General features: G+C 53.7%; 1 protein-coding gene across 1 annotated transcript in view; it reads right to left on the bottom strand.

Annotated features, from left to right (window-relative positions):
• Nucleotides 1-17817, bottom strand: part of LOC140460036 (uncharacterized) — a 111236-nt gene that overhangs the window by 31840 nt on the left and 61579 nt on the right. The gene's annotated exons all lie outside the window — the stretch shown is intronic.

Here is a 17817-nt window from a genome sequence, read left to right as displayed (position 1 = left end):
GAGGGGGGGCACAGGCAGAGAGAGAGAGAGAGGGGGCACAGGCAGAGAGAGAGAGAGAGGGGGGGGCACAGGCAGAGAGAGAGAGAGAGAGGGTGCAGGCAGAGAGAGAGAGAGAGAGAGAGGGTGGCGCAGGCAGAGAGAGAGAGAGAGAGGGCGCAGGCAGAGAGAGAGAGAGAGGAGGGCGCAGGCAGAGAGAGAGAGAGAGAGAGGGGTGGCAGCAGAGAGAGAGAGAGAGAGAGGCAGAGAGAGAGAGGGGCGCAGCAGAGAGAGAGAGAGGGGGGCGCAGGCAGAGAGAGAGAGGGGGCGCAGGCAGAGAGAGAGAGAGAGAGGGGGCACAGGCAGAGAGAGAGAGAGAGGGGGGTGCAGGCAGAGAGAGAGAGAGGGGGTGCAGGCAGAAGAGAGAGAGAGAGGGGGGCGCAGCAGAGAGAGAGAGGGGGCGCAGGCAGAGAGAGAGAGAGGGGGGGCGCAGGCAGAGAGAGAGAGAGAGGGGGCGCAGAGAGAGAGAGAGGGGGCGCAGGCAGAGAGAGAGAGAGGGGGGGGCAGGCAGAGAGAGAGAGGGGGGGCGCAGAGAGAGAGGGGGGCGCAGGCAGAGAGAGAGAGAGGGGGGGGCAGGCAGAGAGAGAGAGGGGGGGCGCAGGCAGAGAGAGAGAGGGGGGCGCAGGCAGAGAGAGAGAGGGGGGGCGCAGGCAGAGAGAGAGAGAGAGGAGGGCGCAGGTAGAGAGAGAGAGAGAGGGGGGCGCAGGCAGAGAGAGAGAGGGCAGCAGAGAGAGAGAGAGGGGGGGCGCAGGCAGAGAGAGAGAGAGAGAGAGGGGGGCACAGGCAGAGAGAGAGAGAGAGGGGGCGCAGGCAGAGAGAGAGAGAGGGGGGCCAGGCAGAGAGAGAGAGAGAGCAGGAGGGGGGGCGCAGGCAGAGAGAGAGAGAGAGAGAGGGGCGCAGGCAGAGAGAGAGAGAGAGAGAGGGGGCGCAGGCAGAGAGAGAGAGAGAGGGGGGGCACAGGCAGAGAGAGAGAGAGAGAGGGGCGCAGGCAGAGAGAGAGCGAGAGAGAGAGGGGTGGCGCAGGCAGAGAGAGAGAGAGAGAGGGGGCGCAGAGAGAGAGAGAGGGGGGCGCAGCAGAGAGAGAGAGAGAGAGAGAGGGGGCGCAGGCAGAGAGAGAGAGAGAGAGAGAGAGGGGGGCGCAGGCAGAGAGAGAGAGAGAGAGAGGGCGCAGGCAGAGAGAGAGAGAGAGAGAGAGGGGTGGCGCAGGCAGAGAGAGAGAGAGAGAGGGGGCGCAGGCAGAGAGAGAGAGAGGGGGGCGCAGGCAGAGAGAGAGAGGGCAGCAGAGAGAGAGCAGAGAGAGAGAGGGTGGCGCAGCAGAGAGAGAGAGAGGGGGCGCAGGCAGAGAGAGAGAGAGGGCGCAGGCAGAGAGAGAGAGGGGGGGGCGCAGGCAGAGAGAGGAGGGCGCAGCAGAGAGAGAGAGAGAGGGGGCGCAGGCAGAGAGAGAGAGAGAGGGGGCACAGGCAGAGAGAGAGAGAGAGAGGGGCACAGGCAGAGAGAGAGAGAGAGGGGGGGGCACAGGCAGAGAGAGAGAGAGAGGGGGCACAGGCAGAGAGAGAGAGAGAGGGGGCACAGGCAGAGAGAGATGGGGGGGGCACAGGCAGAGAGAGAGAGAGAGAGGGCGCAGGCAGAGAGAGAGAGAGAGGGGTGGCGCAGGCAGAGAGAGAGAGCGAGAGGGGGTGGCGCAGGCAGAGAGAGAGAGAGAGAGAGGGCGCAGGCAGAGAGAGAGAGAGAGGGGGGGCGCAGGCAGAGAGAGAGAGGGCGCAGCAGAGAGAGAGAGAGGGGGGCGCAGGCAGGAGAGAGAGAGAGAGAGGGGGCACAGGCAGAGAGAGAGAGAGAGGGGGGGTGCAGGCAGAGAGAGAGAGGAGGGGGTGCAGGCAGAAAGAGAGAGAGAGGGGGGCGCCAGAGAGAGAGGGGGCGCAGGCAGAGAGAGAGAGAGAGGGGGGGGCAGGCAGAGAGAGAGAGAGGGGGGGCGCAGAGAGAGAGGGGGGCGCAGGCAGAGAGAGAGAGAGAGGGGGGGCAGGCAGAGAGAGAGAGGGGGGCGCAGCAGAGAGAGAGAGGGGGGGCGCAGGCAGAGAGAGAGAGGGAGGGGCGCAGGCAGAGAGAGAGAGGGGGGCGCAGGCAGAGAGAGAGAGAGAGAGGGGCGCAGGCAGAGAGAGAGAGAGGGGGGCGCAGGCAGAGAGAGAGAGAGAGAGAGAGAGGGGGGCGCAGGCAGAGAGAGAGAGAGAGGGCGCAGGCAGAGAGAGAGAGAGGGGGCGCAGGCAGAGAGAGAGAGAGAGGGGGGGGGCGCAGGCAGAGAGAGAGAGAGAGAGAGGGGGCACAGGCAGAGAGAGAGAGAGAGGGGGCACAGGCAGAGAGAGAGAGGGGGGGGCGCAGCAGAGAGAGAGAGAGAGAGGGCGCAGCAGTGCAGAGAGAGAGAGAGGGGGAGGGGCTGGCGAGAGAGAGAGAGAGAGAGAGAGGGCGCAGGCAGGAGAGAGAGAGAGAGGGGGGCCGCAGGCAGAGAGAGAGAGAGGGCGCAGGCAGAGAGAGAGAGGGGGGCGCAGGCAGAGAGAGAGGGCGCAGCAGAGAGAGAGAGAGAGGGGGCACAGGCAGAGAGAGAGAGAGAGGGGGGGTGCAGCAGAGAGAGAGAGAGAGGGGGGTGCAGGCAGAAAGAGAGAGAGGGGGGGGCGCAGAGAGAGAGGGGGGGCGCAGGCAGAGAGAGAGAGAGGAGGGGGGGCGCAGGCAGAGAGAGAGAGAGAGAGGGGGGCGCAGAGAGAGAGAGAGGGGGGCGCAGAGAGAGAGAGGGGGGGCGCAGCAGAGAGAGAGAGAGAGGGGGGGGCAGGCAAGAGAGAGAGAGAGAGGGGGGGCGCAGAGAGAGAGGGGGCGCAGGCAAGAGAGAGAGAGAGAGAGGGGGAGCAGGCAGAGAGAGAGAGGGGGGCGCAGGCAGAGAGAGAGAGGGGGCGCAGGCAGAGAGAGAGAGGGGGGGCGCAGGCAGAGAGAGAGAGAGAGAGGGCGCAGGCAGGAGAGAGAGAGAGAAGAGGGGGGGGCGCAGGCAGAGAGAGAGAGAGAGAGAGAGGGGGCGCAGGCAGAGAGAGAGAGAGAGAGAGAGGGGGGCACAGGCAGAGAGAGAGAGAGAGGGCGCAGGCAGAGAGAGAGAGAGGGGGCGCAGGCAGAGAGAGAGAGAGAGAGAGAGAGAGGGGGGGCGCAGCAGAGAGAGAGAGAGAGAGGGGGCACAGGCAGAGAGAGAGAGAGAGGGGCACAGGCAGAGAGAGAGAGAGAGGGGGGGGCACAGGCAGAGAGAGAGAGAGAGAGAGGGCGCAGGCAGAGCGAGAGAGAGAGAGAGGGGTGGCGCAGGCAGAGAGAGAGAGAGAGAGGCGCAGGCAGAGAGAGAGAGAGGGGGGGCACAGGCAGAGAGAGAGAGAGAGAGGGCGCAGGCAGAGAGAGAGAGAGAGAGAGAGGGTGGCGCAGGCAGAGAGAGAGAGAGAGAGGGGCGCAGGCAGAGAGAGAGAGAGAGAGAGAGGGGTGGCGCAGGCAGAGAGAGAGAGAGAGAGAGGGCGCAGCAGAGAGAGAGAGAGAGGGGGCGCAGGCAGAGAGAGAGAGGGCGCAGGCAGAGAGAGAGAGAGGGGGGCGCAGGCAGAGAGAGAGAGGGGCGCAGGCAGAGAGAGAGAGAGAGAGGGGGCGCAGGCAGAGAGAGAGAGAGAGGGGGGCACAGGCAGAGAGAGAGAGAGAGGGGGCACAGGCAGAGAGAGAGGGGGGCGCAGGCAGAGAGAGAGAGAGAGGGGGGGCAGGCAGAGAGAGAGAGGGGGGGCGCAGGCAGAGAGAGAGAGGGGGGGCGCAGGCAGAGAGAGAGAGAGGGGCGCAGGCAGAGAGAGAGAGAGAGAGAGGGGGGCGCAGGCAGAGAGAGAGAGAGAGAGGGGGGGCGCAGGCAGAGAGAGAGAGAGAGAGGGGGGGCGCAGGCAGAGAGAGAGAGAGAGAGAGAGGGGGGGCACAGGCAGAGAGAGAGAGAGAGGGCGCAGGCAGAGAGAGAGAGAGGGGGGCGCAGGCAGAGAGAGAGAGAGAGAGAGAGGGGGCGGGCGCAGCAGAGAGAGAGAGAGAGAGAGGGGGCACAGGCAGAGAGAGAGAGAGAGAGGGCGCAGCAGAGAGAGAGAGAGAGAGAGGGGTGGCGCAGGCAGAGAGAGAGAGAGAGAGGGCGCAGGCAGAGAGAGAGAGAGAGAGAGAGAGAGAGGGGTGGCGCAGGCAGAGAGAGAGAGAGAGAGAGGGCGCAGGCAGAGAGAGAGAGAGAGAGAGAGAGGGGTGGCGCAGGCAGAGAGATGAGAGAGAGAGAGAGAGAGGGCGCAGGCAGAGAGAGAGAGAGGGGGGCGCAGGCAGAGAGAGAGAGAGAGAGGGGGCACAGGCAGAGAGAGAGAGAGAGGGGGGGAGCAGAGAGAGAGAGAGAGGGGGGTGCAGGCAGAAAGAGAGAGAGAGGGGGGGCGCAGAGAGAGAGGGGGCGCAGGCAGAGAGAGAGAGAGGGGGGGCGCAGGCAGAGAGAGAGAGAGAGGGGGGGCGCAGAGAGAGAGAGAGAGGGGGGCGCAGGCAGAGAGAGAGAGAGGGGGGGGCAGGCAGAGAGAGAGAGGGGGGGGCAGAGAGAGAGGGGGGCGCAGGCAGAGAGAGAGAGAGAGGGGGGGCAGGCAGAGAGAGAGAGGGGGGCGCAGGCAGAGAGAGAGAGGGGGGGCGCAGGCAGAGAGAGAGAGAGAGGGCGCAGGCAGAGAGAGAGAGAGAGAGGGGGGGCGCAGGCAGAGAGAGAGAGAGAGAGAGAGAGAGAGGGGGCGCAGGCAGAGAGAGAGAGAGAGAGAGAGGGGGGGCACAGGCAGAGAGAGAGAGAGAGAGAGAGGGGGGGGCGCAGGCCGAGAGAGAGAGAGAGGAGGGGCACAGGCAGAGAGAGAGAGAGGGGGCGCAGAGAGAGAGGGGGGCGCAGGCAGAGAGAGAGAGAGAGAGGGGTGGCGCAGCAGAGAGAGAGAGAGAGAGAGAGAGGGCGCAGGCAGAGAGAGAGAGAGGGGGCGCAGGCAGAGAGAGAGAGGGCGCAGGCAGAGAGAGAGAGAGGGGGCGCAGGCAGAGAGAGAGGGCGCAGGCAGAGGAGAGGGCGCAGGCAGAGAGAGAGAGAGAGAGGGGGCACAGGCAGAGAGAGAGAGAGAGGGGGGGTGCAGGCAGAGAGAGAGAGAGAGGGGATGCAGGCAGAAAGAGAGAGAGAGGGGGGGCGCAGAGAGAGAGGGGGGCGCAGCAGAGAGAGAGAGAGGGGGGCGCAGGCAGAGAGAGAGAGAGAGGGGGGCGCAGAGAAGAGAGAGAGGGGGGCGCAGGCAGAGAGAGAGAGGGGGGGGGGCAGGCAGAGAGAGAGAGAGGGGGGGCGGCAGAGAGAGAGGGGGGCGCAGGCAGAGAGAGAGAGAGAGAGAGGGGGGGCAGGCAGAGAGAGAGAGGGGGCGCAGGCAGAGAGAGAGGGGGGGGCAGGCAGAGAGAGAGGGGGGGGGCGCAGGCAGAGAGAGAGAGAGAGAGGGCGCGCAGGCAGAGAGAGAGTGAGAGAGAGAGGGGGGCGCAGGCAGAGAGAGAGAGAGAGAGAGAGGGGGGGGCGCAGGCAGAGAGAGAGAGAGAGAGAGAGGGGGGGGCACAGGCAGAGAGAGAGAGAGAGGGCGCAGGCAGAGAGAGAGAGAGGGGGCGCAGGCAGAGAGAGAGAGAGAGAGAGAGGGGGGGGCGCAGGCAGAGAGAGAGAGAGAGAGAGGGGGCGCAGCAGAGAGAGAGAGAGAGAGGGCGCAGGCAGAGAGAGAGAGAGAGGGGGCACAGGCAGAGAGAGAGAGAGAGAGGGCGCAGGCAGAGAGAGAGAGAGAGAGAGAGAGAGGGTTGGCGCAGGCAGAGAGAGAGAGAGAGAGGGCGCAGGCAGAGAGAGAGAGAGAGAGAGGGGGGGGCGCAGGCAGAGAGAGAGAGGAGGGGGGGGCACAGGCAGAGAGAGAGAGAGAGAGGCGCAGCAGAGAGAGAGAGAGAGAGGGGGGCGCAGGCAGAGAGAGAGAGAGAGAGGGGGGCGCAGGCAGAGAGAGAGAGGCGCAGGCAGAGAGAGAGAGAGGGGTGGCGCAGGCAGAGAGAGAGAGAGAGAGGGGTGCGCAGGCAGAGAGAGAGAGAGAGAGGGCGCAGGCAGAGAGAGAGAGAGAGAGAGAGAGAGGGGTGGCGCAGGCAGAGAGAGAGAGAGAGATTGGGCGCAGGCAGAGAGAGAGAGAGGGGGGCGCAGGCAGAGAGAGAGAGGGCGCAGGCAGAGAGAGAGAGAGGGGGGCGCAGGCAGAGAGAGAGAGGGCGCAGCAGAGAGAGAGAGAGAGAGAGAGGGGGCGCAGGCAGAGCAGAGAGAGAGAGAGGGGGCACAGGCAGAGAGAGAGAGAGAGGGGGGGGCGCAGGCAGAGAGAGAGAGAGAGGGGGGGCGCAGAGAGAGAGGGGGGCGCAGGCAGAGAGAGAGAGAGAGAGGGGGGGGCGCAGGTAGAGAGAGAGAGAGGGGGGGGCGCAGGTAGAGAGAGAGAGAGCGGGGCACAGGCAGAGAGAGAGAGGGGGTGCGCAGGCAGAGAGAGAGGGGAGGGGCAGGCAGAGAGGGAGGGGGCACAGGCAGAGAGGGAGGGGGGCACAGCAGAGAGAGAGGGGGGCACAGGTAGAGAGAGAGGGGGGCACAGGTAGAGAGGGAGGGGGGCACAGGTAGGGAGGGGGCACAGGTAGAGAGAGAGGTGCGCAGGCTCTCTCGCTTACTAACAATGGAAGTTTCATTTCAGCATTCTGTTGTGAAAAATCATGTTACAAAAATTAATATCCTATTCTTATCATCTGTGTCTTTGGATCGGCCATCATTGATGCATTAGAAGTTTTTTTGTTACCATGTGAGTAGACAAGAACTTTTAATGCAGCTGCAGTCATTTCACGGTGTATAGCATTGTGAATGAGCAGAACCACTTACGGAACTTAATCTGGGATTTAAATTAAGGGACTGAAACCAGGTTATTAGAATTGATTTCAGCGTTGGAAACTGTACATTTTACATTTAAAATTGAATTTAGATAAATGGATTTCCAGTTTGTATTGATGACTTTCAAAATGTCTTAGTCACTTGTTAGTTCCACCTCTGAATTAGGGATAATGATTATATTAATTATTATTTTTTTAATAACCAATTATATTAGCCCTGAATCACAAAATCAGAATGAATTGGTAGGATCGCTTGGTTTTATCCCTTTACACGTTGTCAGTGACCTGCGTCATTGCTTCACAGTTACTTTGAAGCAGGGCTGCATTAATGCATGGAAGGATAAAGCCGATAGTACTGGCCACTTGGAGGAATTCTGCATGTGATAGCGGGAGAGGGGTATGTACAGCAGACGGAACTCCCAAAAGCTGGGAGATGTTCACAGCTGACTGTGAATGGGTAGGTGGAAAACAAAATGAACAGGAGAAATAGTATAAGGCCACTAAGGCTGAGGAATACATTAAAACAAAAGATTCAAGCAACCCAACGCTGTGAAATAAAAAGAACTTACATTCTCTTCAGAATCCTGAACCTGTATCTGGCATACCGAACCTGTGTGAGGAAGGGGATGATACTGATGGGGATGAGGGATGGGGATGAGGGATGGGGATTTTATACCAGGATACACACTGAGCCCCTAACATCTCCTGATAGTCCCCAGCACACACTCCTGATTACAAACCTTAACCTTACCCTGAAGATGAAGGGTCCAGTACCGATAGCCAGCTTTCAGAGCTGACAGCATTGGGGCGAGAGACCTGAGCCATCCGAAACCAGGGATCATCCTGGGAATCAGAGTGATGTTAATGACCCAAGCTCCTGACCACAAGGAGACACCAGCCCAACCACAGGACAATACAGATGTAAAGGCAGCAACATTCTGGAGTGGCCTGAATAAGAATGGGTTGTGTTATGAGATTGAAATAAGTGGCCAACTGTCTGATGGAAATGGTATACAAATGAAAAGTAATCGAGAAGCTGAGTCCCCTTTGTTTAACCGATGCTTTTGCATGTATTCCTTCTGATGTCGTCGACATGATCCAGACACACAATATGAACTAGTCCAAGAATTCCCATTCGCTATAATGAGGTGAACGGTGGTTTTCTACTGGGATGACCAGAACCAGACTGAACCACAATGGAAGTTACAGGTAAACACCGAATATGTCCAGTGCCCTCACGATCCCAAACGCCATGTACCATGGTGACAGGGTTCATTGGGACAAGGATACCCACTGGGGGTGGAATATACTCAGATGCCCACACAGCGACCACTACTGAGGAACCCTTTCCCGAGGGGACCCTGGAAGTGGGGACAGATCGGCCCCAATATTACACTCAGGGACAAATGGCTGGCCCTTGCTTTAACTGTGGAAATATGACCACTGGGGAGTGATGTGTCCTTAATGTTACCTTGGAGCTAACATAGGGATCGACATGCTGGCATCCTAGCAAATGGGAAATCTACTAATATACACTGACTCTCGTTGTGTTTTTGGGCACGATTACGGAGCCTTATGGGAACATAGAGGAGTTTTAACCCCCATGGGACAGCCTAATAGTAATGCTGTTTTGTCCAAGCAATCTGGCAATTATCAAGATTTACAGCTCACGCTGAGGCAATGGATACAAGTCTCCAAAGGAATGAGCAGATAGATGCTGCAGCCAAGCAGGCAGCCTTACGCCCATTGGATCCCCAGCAAAACCCAGATAGAGACAATATGGAGACAGGTATGCCAGACCTGGGTAAGGTCATAAAATCACAGCGGAGGCCCCCTGCTGAAGAGCACAAATTATGGCCTCAAATGGGTACTCCCTCGATACTCAAACCAAAATGTGTGACCTCTGCTGGACTGGTTTGTGTTCCTTCATTGCTGCTGCCTATTTTAGTTGATTTTGTGCATTATTGCACACACTTGGCAAGGAGGGAGTGGTTAATACTCGATTCCAAGCTTGGTGGCACCCAGATGAGGAAAAGAGCTGAAGCGTGTTTAATTTGTAAACAAACAAGATGTATCTGTAAGAGGGATGCCCTGGGTTTGTTTGTTAACCACCTCCTTGCGTGGTTCGCCTTTTTCACTTGTCTACAACTTGCTTTTATGAAATCACCTCGCGTACATTGTCATGAATATTGTCTAATTAAAGTCGACGTATTTAGTAGATTGAATCAAAACCATCCCAATGACTGAAACAGCTGCCACTAAAGAGCACAGCAGTTCAGGCAGCATCCAAGTGTTGGACTGTAGAGTTGGACAAGTGGGAAATATTTGCATCAGTTAACCAAATCTCTTCAAAGTTTATATTCACAGGTACGCCAAGCCTAAGAATTAGGACCGCGGGCGTATTGGAGTCGAGGTGGAAAGGCCTGTTCCTAGTCCGGGCTGGTCACTCGTTCAGGCAGCCAAGGTCAAGGGGAGGCTTGAATGGACGCACAGGACACAATGCAAAAGAGCACCACCTCCTGGAGGAACACCAGAGCTCATCAGAGACACATCTTTCGCCTTCATCCGTGAATGCTCAGCCTGATCATTCTGCCTTTCACTGCACTCTTCCTTATCTTTCTTTCACTAACTACGTTTGATTCGGACACGATGGTTTGCCTGATAACCTGCAGTAAACGGGAATTACAGTGTAATACATTTTTTTTAACATGACATACCTTTATGCAGTAAAAGGACAACTGCTTCTTAGCTACTGGGGTTTGTGACCATATGTCCCATCCACTCCAAGGGAGGGATCCCCCCTGAGATCCATAACTTTTAATAAATCTGACCACTGCTGAATGGTGGCTCCATTAGTGTCGTTCTGCTGCTGTCACAAGTTTTTCACATCTCCCTAGTCTCCTTAAGTTGGTGGGTATCGCAAACTCTGACAGGAATAACAACTGCCTCTGCTGGCAATCAGCGGGATAGAAGATGTACACATTTAAAGGTTGGATACAATCCCTCAAGTACACCCCCCCCCCCACCCCACCCCCCCCGTTCCTCACCAATCTCATAGCCATGACTACACCTCTAGGAAGCATTTACATCAAGAGCAAGCATCCCTCAGGATGGCAAGCTAGTTTCAGAGTAATGCTCCTTACTTTCAACTGCTTACCGGTCCACTGTGGACAGGAGCCTATTTAACCTCAGGGTTCCCAACAAGACCGCCCATCCCATTCCTCGTTTCCCACCTTTTTGGACTGGAGCCCAAAGCAATCATTTGTTGCCTTCAACGGCACTGATTTCATTTGTGGCCATACGGCCTATCCCAGGCTGCTCACCACCTGACTGACAGCTGGTATTTGGGTTATGTTGTCCCTTTCCTTTACCACACTACGCCTTTCGAGCCTTCCAAACCCCGCATCAAGAGGTCCCTCACAACTTTTCAGTGCCTTTTATCTACCTTCTCCCCTCCCTATGCTACCCTCCAGCTTAGGTTGAGGTTCGGCGAATTGCTACCACTCGGGAAGAGATTGCCAATGCCACATCTTCAGCCTTTGACCTGCTCAATGCAGGGATGGTTACTGTATGCACTATAACTCTCCAAAATCGCATGGCCCTCGACTACCTGTTAGCCGAGAAAGGAGGCACTTGTATCCTTATCGGCTCTGACTGCTGTACCTACATCCCTGACTCCAGTGAGAACATTATTATCATGGTCGCCCACATTCACAAGGCGGCCTCCTCTCTCCGTGACACTGCTCTCCGTTGGGACCTTTGGACATGGATGGCTGGCTGCTTGGCTCTTGGGCTTCTGCCCTCCTCCAGGACCTTGTGCTTCTCATTGCTGGTTTTGTTCTGATTGCACTTACCATTATTTTCCAGAAACAGTGCTGTGCCCGTTTCGGCTGCCTTCTGATGCCGAATTTCCCAGCATCTTTCCAACTTGTGTGGCTTCCCTTTTCCGACATTCCCCCACCAATGGATGGTTTCACTGACTCTCACTCTCTCGATCCTGGTGACCCTGACTATGACAGTTACCTGGGCGACTAACCACCACCACCATCTGACAAACCCCCCTGGGTTCGGCTACGTCCTTCCTTTTGCCGGTTTCTCTGAACTGCCCTCCTGATTTGGTGAAAGGAAATAAGGAAGGAATTGTGGGAGCATTCTTAGAGTCTGGCCAGCCATTTTGTCACGTATTAAAAGCCTGGAAAACATTTTGAATTTCATCTTAGTGCCTGCTTGCTAAAGCTTGTGTTTCCCAGGTTACGATTGTGTTTCCCAGGCTCAGTGGAGATAGTGGCCTTGCAGCTGTACTAATACATGATAAACAAATTCTTTCCTTGCATGGGAATATCCTTCTCTTTGCAAGGAACTATTGTATACTTATCAGCTACTGACCAACACTGTCCAGACATTACATGACTGAAGCTAGTCACTGGCCAAAGTGCCTGAGTTTGCTTATTATCCTGCAATTAACAGTTTGCTAATTGTTAAACAATTGTAACCTATATAATCTCACAACTCTCTGTATCTCGTCGGAGTGACTTGTGACTATTAGGTCGACTTGACCCCCTTGAGCTGACGAATAAACAGTCAATGTTTCTGTGGCACGATTACTTAAGTTGGACGAGCAAGTCACCCACTGCAAAATTTATTTCCATCCACAACATGGATCAAGAGGCAATCCTTTGTGCCAGACAAGTAAATGTGTCATAGAGTCATAGAGATGTACAGCATGGAAACAGACCCTTTGGTCCAACCCATCCATGCTGACCAGATATCCCAACCCAATCTAGTCCCACCTGCCAGCACTTGGCCCATATCTCTCCAAACCCTTCCTATTCATATACCCATCCAAATGGTTCTTAAATGTTGCAATTGTACTGAATGCAACACGACAGGTGTTTAACTCTAAGCTCTATTTCCAACTCATTGTCAGTACATCGCTCTGTCCTCAAATAAGGAAGGAATCAAAGCACTACATCTGTCCCATCTGAACATTGATTTTTTTCTTAAGTTTGCAGATTCCAACCCTCTGTTTTGATAATTTATTAAATGTTACTCATAGTACATGGGTGTCATTGGCTGGCCAGCATTTAGTTCCCCTGGCAAAGGTGGTGGTGACCTACCTTTTTCAACTGCTGTGGTCCACACACTGTACGGTGACCCACAATGCCCTTAGGAAAGGAATTCCAGGATTTAGACCCAGTGACACTGAAGGAACAGTAATATGTAACAGTTTCCATGTCAAGATGGTGAGTGGCTTGAAAGGGTACTTGCAAGAGGTAGGGTTCCCAAGTATTTGTTGTCCTGGTCTTTCCAGATGGAAGTGGTTGTTGGTTTGGAAGGTGTTTTCTAAGGATCTTTGGTGAATTTCTGTGGTGCATCTTGTAAATCGTACACACTACAGCTTCTGAACAGTGGGGCAGAGGGAGTGAATGTAAGTGGAATTGGTGCCAATCAAGCGGGTGACTTTGTACTAGATGGTATCAAGCTTTCTGAATGCTGTTGAAGTTGCACCTATCCAAACTAGTGGATCAGAATTCCATTTCACTGCTGACCTGTGCCTTGTAGAAGATAGACAGGTTTTGGGGAGTCAGGAGGTGAGTTACTCGCCGCAGTATTCCTGACTTGTGACCTGCTCTTGTAGCCATTGTGCATATGTAGTTACTCGAGTTGAGTTTCTGGTCAATGGTAAACTCCAAGGATGTTGATAATGGGGTGTTTAGTGACAGTAACGCTGTTGAATATCACAGGGCAGTGGTCAGATTATCTCTTTTGGAGATGAGTTATTGCTTAGCATTTTTGTGACATACACGTTACTTGCCACCCATTAGTCCATTGGATATTTGTAAGATCTTGTTGCATTTCAAACAGAACTGCTTCAGTTTGGGAGGAGATGTGCAATTATTGGCGAATATCTGCACCTCTGACCTTATGATGGAGAAAGTCATTGGCGAAGATGGTTTGGCCGAGGACACTACCCTATAGACTCCTGCAGAGATCTCCTGGAGTTGAGATGACTGACCTCCAACAACCATAGCTATTTCTCTATGTGCCAGTATGACTTAATTAAGACAGACAAACAATATTTCAAAACTAATTGAAGGACATGGGACATATGAGACACCCCTCTCTGGGAGTCTCCAGTGCAAGTTTTTCTGTTCTAGAAACAAATCTGATAATTATTAACTTTCATCAATCTTTTTGATCTTCGCCACCCACAGCACCCCCCCCCCCCGTCCATTCTGCCCCCCCCACCCTCCACAGCACCCCTGTCCATTCTGCCCCCCCCACCCTCCACAGCACCCCTGTCCATTCTGCCCCCCCCACCCTCCACAGCACCCCTGTCCATTCTGCCCCCTGTCCAATCTCCCCCCCCCCCCACCCTCCACAGCACCCCTGTCCATTCTGCCCCCCTCGGCCACCCACAGCGTCCCCCTGTCCATTCTGTCCCCCCGCCACTCAGTGCCCCGCCCATTCTCCCCCCTGCCACCCACAGTACCCCCTGACCATTCCACCCCGCCACCCAAATTGCCCACTGTCCATTCCCCTGCCACCCACAGTGCCCCCTTTCCATTCTCTCTCCATCCCCAGCTTCTTGTCCATTGTCCCTGCATACCCCAAACACCCTGTTCATTCTCTCTCATGCCACCCTCTACACCCCTATCATTTCTCTCCCCACCTTGTGCCCTCTGTCCAATCCATCTCCCCACCCTCTGCCCCCATTCTATCCTGTCTTGCCCCCTACCTTCTTTCCCATGTCCATTCAAGTCCCATCATCTCCTCTCCATCCATTTTCTATCGCTCCCCAACTTCAGCTCCACCCATTCTCTCTCACTCTCCCCACCCATTCTCTCTTCCCCATCCCATAAGAATCCTACTCATTGACTACAGTTCAGCCTTCAATACTTTTCTCCCCTCGAGACTGATTACTAAACTTAGTGATCTCGAACTAAGCACACTCTTTGCACTTGCACTCTTTCCTCACTTTCCTGACCCACTGGTCACAACATATTTCATCCTCACTAACACTTAACACTGGAGCCCCATGGTGCATACTCAGCCTCCTACCGTACTCAGTGTATACCCATGACTGCGTCGCCAAATACCACACTAATGTCATCTACAAGTTTGCTGATGACACCATCATAGTCGGTGAAATCTCAAATGGTGACGAAACAAACTACAGACGGGAAGTGGAAGACCTGGAGAAATGGTGCACTGAGAACAACCTAGCTCTCAATGCCAGCAAAACCAAGGAACTCATTATTGACTTTTGGCAGGATGTTACTCATGCCCCCCCTACATATTAACAGCACAGAGGTGGAACGAGTGGAGAGTGTCAAGTTCCTGGGAGAGGTTGTCCACAACAAGCTTTCTTGGACTCTTCATGTGGACACACTGATTACAAAGGCCCAACAATGTCTCTTCTTCCTCAGGTAGCTGAGGAAATTTGACATAATGGTGAATACCCTTGCCAACTTTTATAGGTGCGCCATCAAGAGCATTCTGTCTGGATGTAAATCTACCTAGTATGGCAACTGTACCATTTAAGATTGGAGACAGTTATGGAGAGTTGTGAACTTGGCCCGGACAATCACAAAGGTCAACCTCCCATCTATAGAATTCATCTACCAGGTCCGCTTGCGAGGAAAGGTTGCCAGCATTCTCAAAGATCCATCCCACCCTAGCAATGTTTTTCTACAACGTCTACCATCGGGGAGAAGGTACAGAAGCCTGAACACATGCACCAGCTGGTTTCAAAACAGTTTCTAACAACCCTACAGTTGTTAGAATACTGAAAGGACTCACAAAGTCTTAACATTCGCCTACACCTGTGTTTTTGTTTTTGCTGCTGTTTACCCATTATTTACTTTTCTATGCTACTTAACTCTGATCTGCCTGTATTGCTTGCAAGACAAAACTTTACACTGTACCTCGGTCACGTGACAATAAATTCAATTCAATTCAATTCTCTCTCCACCCTCCCATTTTCTCTCACCCCCACACACATTCACTCTCACTCCTCCCCAACCCTCTGCCCCCATCCCCAATCTTTCCCCCAGTCTCTCTCTGCCCCCCCACCTTCTGCCACCTGTTCATTTTCTCTCTCTGCCCCCATCCATTCTGTCTCTTTCTCCCCAGCCCCCACCATTCCCGTCCTTTCTTGTGCCTCGATCCATCTTTAAGAGACAGAAAGAGAGGCAGAGAGAGGGAGACAGACAGGGAGGGAATGAATGATGATCAGTCTACCTGGGCATCGGGAGGGATGAGAAATGGCTGATCTTCAAAATTGAGAATAGCTAAAATTATATATTCAGAAACATCATTAAAGTCAGAAAGCACATTCAATTTTTTAAAAAAGAGCTGCTGAATTCTTTCTGAAACTTATACTGAAATATGCACAGTTAGGCCACAGCTCAGCACAGGCTGTAGGGGGTGCATGACCCATTCCTCGTCTCGTGAAATTAGTTCTGACTACCTAAAGATAGAGTCACAGAGTTGCAGAGCATAGAAACAAATCCTTCAGTCCACGATTATTAAATTAATTTAGTGACCTATTTGCCAGCATTTGGCCCATAACGCTCTGAATCCTTCCAATTCATATCCCCATCCATATTGTAATTGTACCAGCTTCCACCACTTCCTCTGGCAGCTCATTCCATACACTCACTACCCTCTGTACGAAAAGGTTACCCCTTATGTCCCTCAGAAATCTTTCCCTTCTCACCCTAAACCTATACGCTCCAGGCAGCATAGGAGTTTAAGAAGGCGACGTTTCTGGTGTAACCCTTCTTCAGGACTGGGGGTGGGTGTAGGGGGAAGCTGCAGATAAAGTGTGTGCTGGGGGCAGGGTGGTGATGTGGGGATAAGTGAAGACAGGTAGAGGGTTGGTCAATGGGAGGGAGGAATCTGGTTGGTATCAGGTCGGTGTGGAAATGAGAGGCACGGAGCTAAGAAGGGAGTCAGAGAATGGAAAGGGAGGTGATTTGAAATTGGAGAACGTGATGTTGAGTCCTCTGGCCTGCAGTCTGCCCAGGTGGAAGATGGGGTGTCTTTCCTTCAATTTGCGGTTTGGTTTGTTGTGGCAATAGAAGAAGCCTAAGATGGTCATGTCAGAGAGGGAAGGGGAATTAAAATGGGTGGTGACTGGTAGGTCTGGTTGGCCTCTGCAGACCGAGCTGCGATGCTCGGCGAACCATTCCCCAAGTTTATGCTCGGTCTCCCCGATGTAGAGAAGACACATTTGCAAAGACATGGCAAATGCAGTACCACAGTGTGAAGTTATAGCCATTGCTGTGAAAAAAAAATCAGAAAGGAGGTGTATTGTTTAAGTGGTGATACATTGGGATGTGGAGAAAGTGAGGACTGGAGATCCGAGTCAAAGTGTGGCCCTGGAAAACACAGCCGGTCAGGCAGCATCTGAGAAGCAGCAGAGTTGATGTTTTAGGCACAAGCCCTTCATCAGGATATACAAAGGGGCCTCAGCATCCTTCTGTAGCAGACAGGTACAGCAAACAATCAGCAAGGCAAGTGTGTATTACCAAGGAGAATTGATTTCACAAGTGGGGATGTCTTCCTGCAGTTAGGGAGTCATTGAATATATTCAAGACTGAGTTCATCTGATGTTTGAATAACAAAGGAGTGGGTGTTTATGGGGAAGGCACGAAAATGATTTTAAGTCCAGTACAGAACAGTTTCTGATGCATACTGCACAGAAACAAACCCTTCAGTCCAACTATATGCTGACTATATTCACAAACTAAACTCGTTCCACCTGCTTGTGTTTGGCCCATATCCCTCTGAACCTTTCCTATTCGCGTACTTATCCAAGTGCCTTTTAAACGTTGTTGCTGTACCTGCATCCACCACTTCCTATGGACATTCATTCTGCACACAAACCACTCTGTGTAAGAAAACAAAATGGTGCCTATCGTGCCTTTTTAAAATCTTTCTCCTCTCTCCTTCAAATTTGCTGCCTAATCTTGAAACACCCACCCAAGGGAAAAGATACCTGACGGTCACCTCAGCTATGCCCTTCATAATTTTATAAACTTCTGTAAGAAGTTCTGTAAAATGTCCCAGCCTATTCACCGAGATGTTGATAGATCCATATCCAGGAGAAAGTGAGGATTGCAGATGCTGGAGATCAGAGCTGAAAAATGTGTTGCTGGAAAAGCACAGCAGGTTAGGCAGCATCAAAGGAGCTGAAGATAGGTTGATTCCTGAAGAAGGGCTTATGCCCGAAACGTCGATTCTCCTGCTCCTTTGATGCTGCCTGACCTGCTGCGCTTTTCCAAATCCATATCCAGTTATGATCTGTTTAATGCTGGCCCAGGCTTGAAAGATGAAATGGCCTCCTCCTGCTCCCAATTCTCCCTCTGTTTGCAAAGAGACCATAAGACATAGGAGCAGAAATTAGGCCATTCAGCCCATCAGGTCTGATTAGATTACGTATGATTAGATTGCATTACTTATAGTGTGGAAACAGGCCCTTTGGCCCAACAAGTCCACACTGACCCTCCAAAGAGCAACCCACTCATACCCATTCCCCTACATTTACTCCTTCACCTAACACTACGGGCAATTTAGCATAGCCAATTCACCTAACCTGCACATTTTTGGACTGTAGGAGGAAACCGGAGCACCCGGAGGAAACCCACACAGACACGGGGTGAATGTGCAAATTCCTGAGGTGGGAATTGAACCCAGGTCTCTGGAGCTGTGAGGCAGCAGTGCTAATCACTGTGCCACCCACACAGATGGCAGTGTGCTCTGCCATTCAATCATGGCTGACAAGTCTCTCAACCCCATTCGCCCATTTTGTCCCCGTAACTCTCGATCGCCTTG

The sequence above is a fragment of the Chiloscyllium punctatum genome, chromosome 36 (assembly GCF_047496795.1).
Source record: "Chiloscyllium punctatum isolate Juve2018m chromosome 36, sChiPun1.3, whole genome shotgun sequence".
NCBI lineage: Eukaryota > Metazoa > Chordata > Chondrichthyes > Orectolobiformes > Hemiscylliidae > Chiloscyllium > Chiloscyllium punctatum.
Note: the sequence above shows the minus strand (reverse complement) of the source record. Positions and strands in the feature narration are given on the sequence as shown.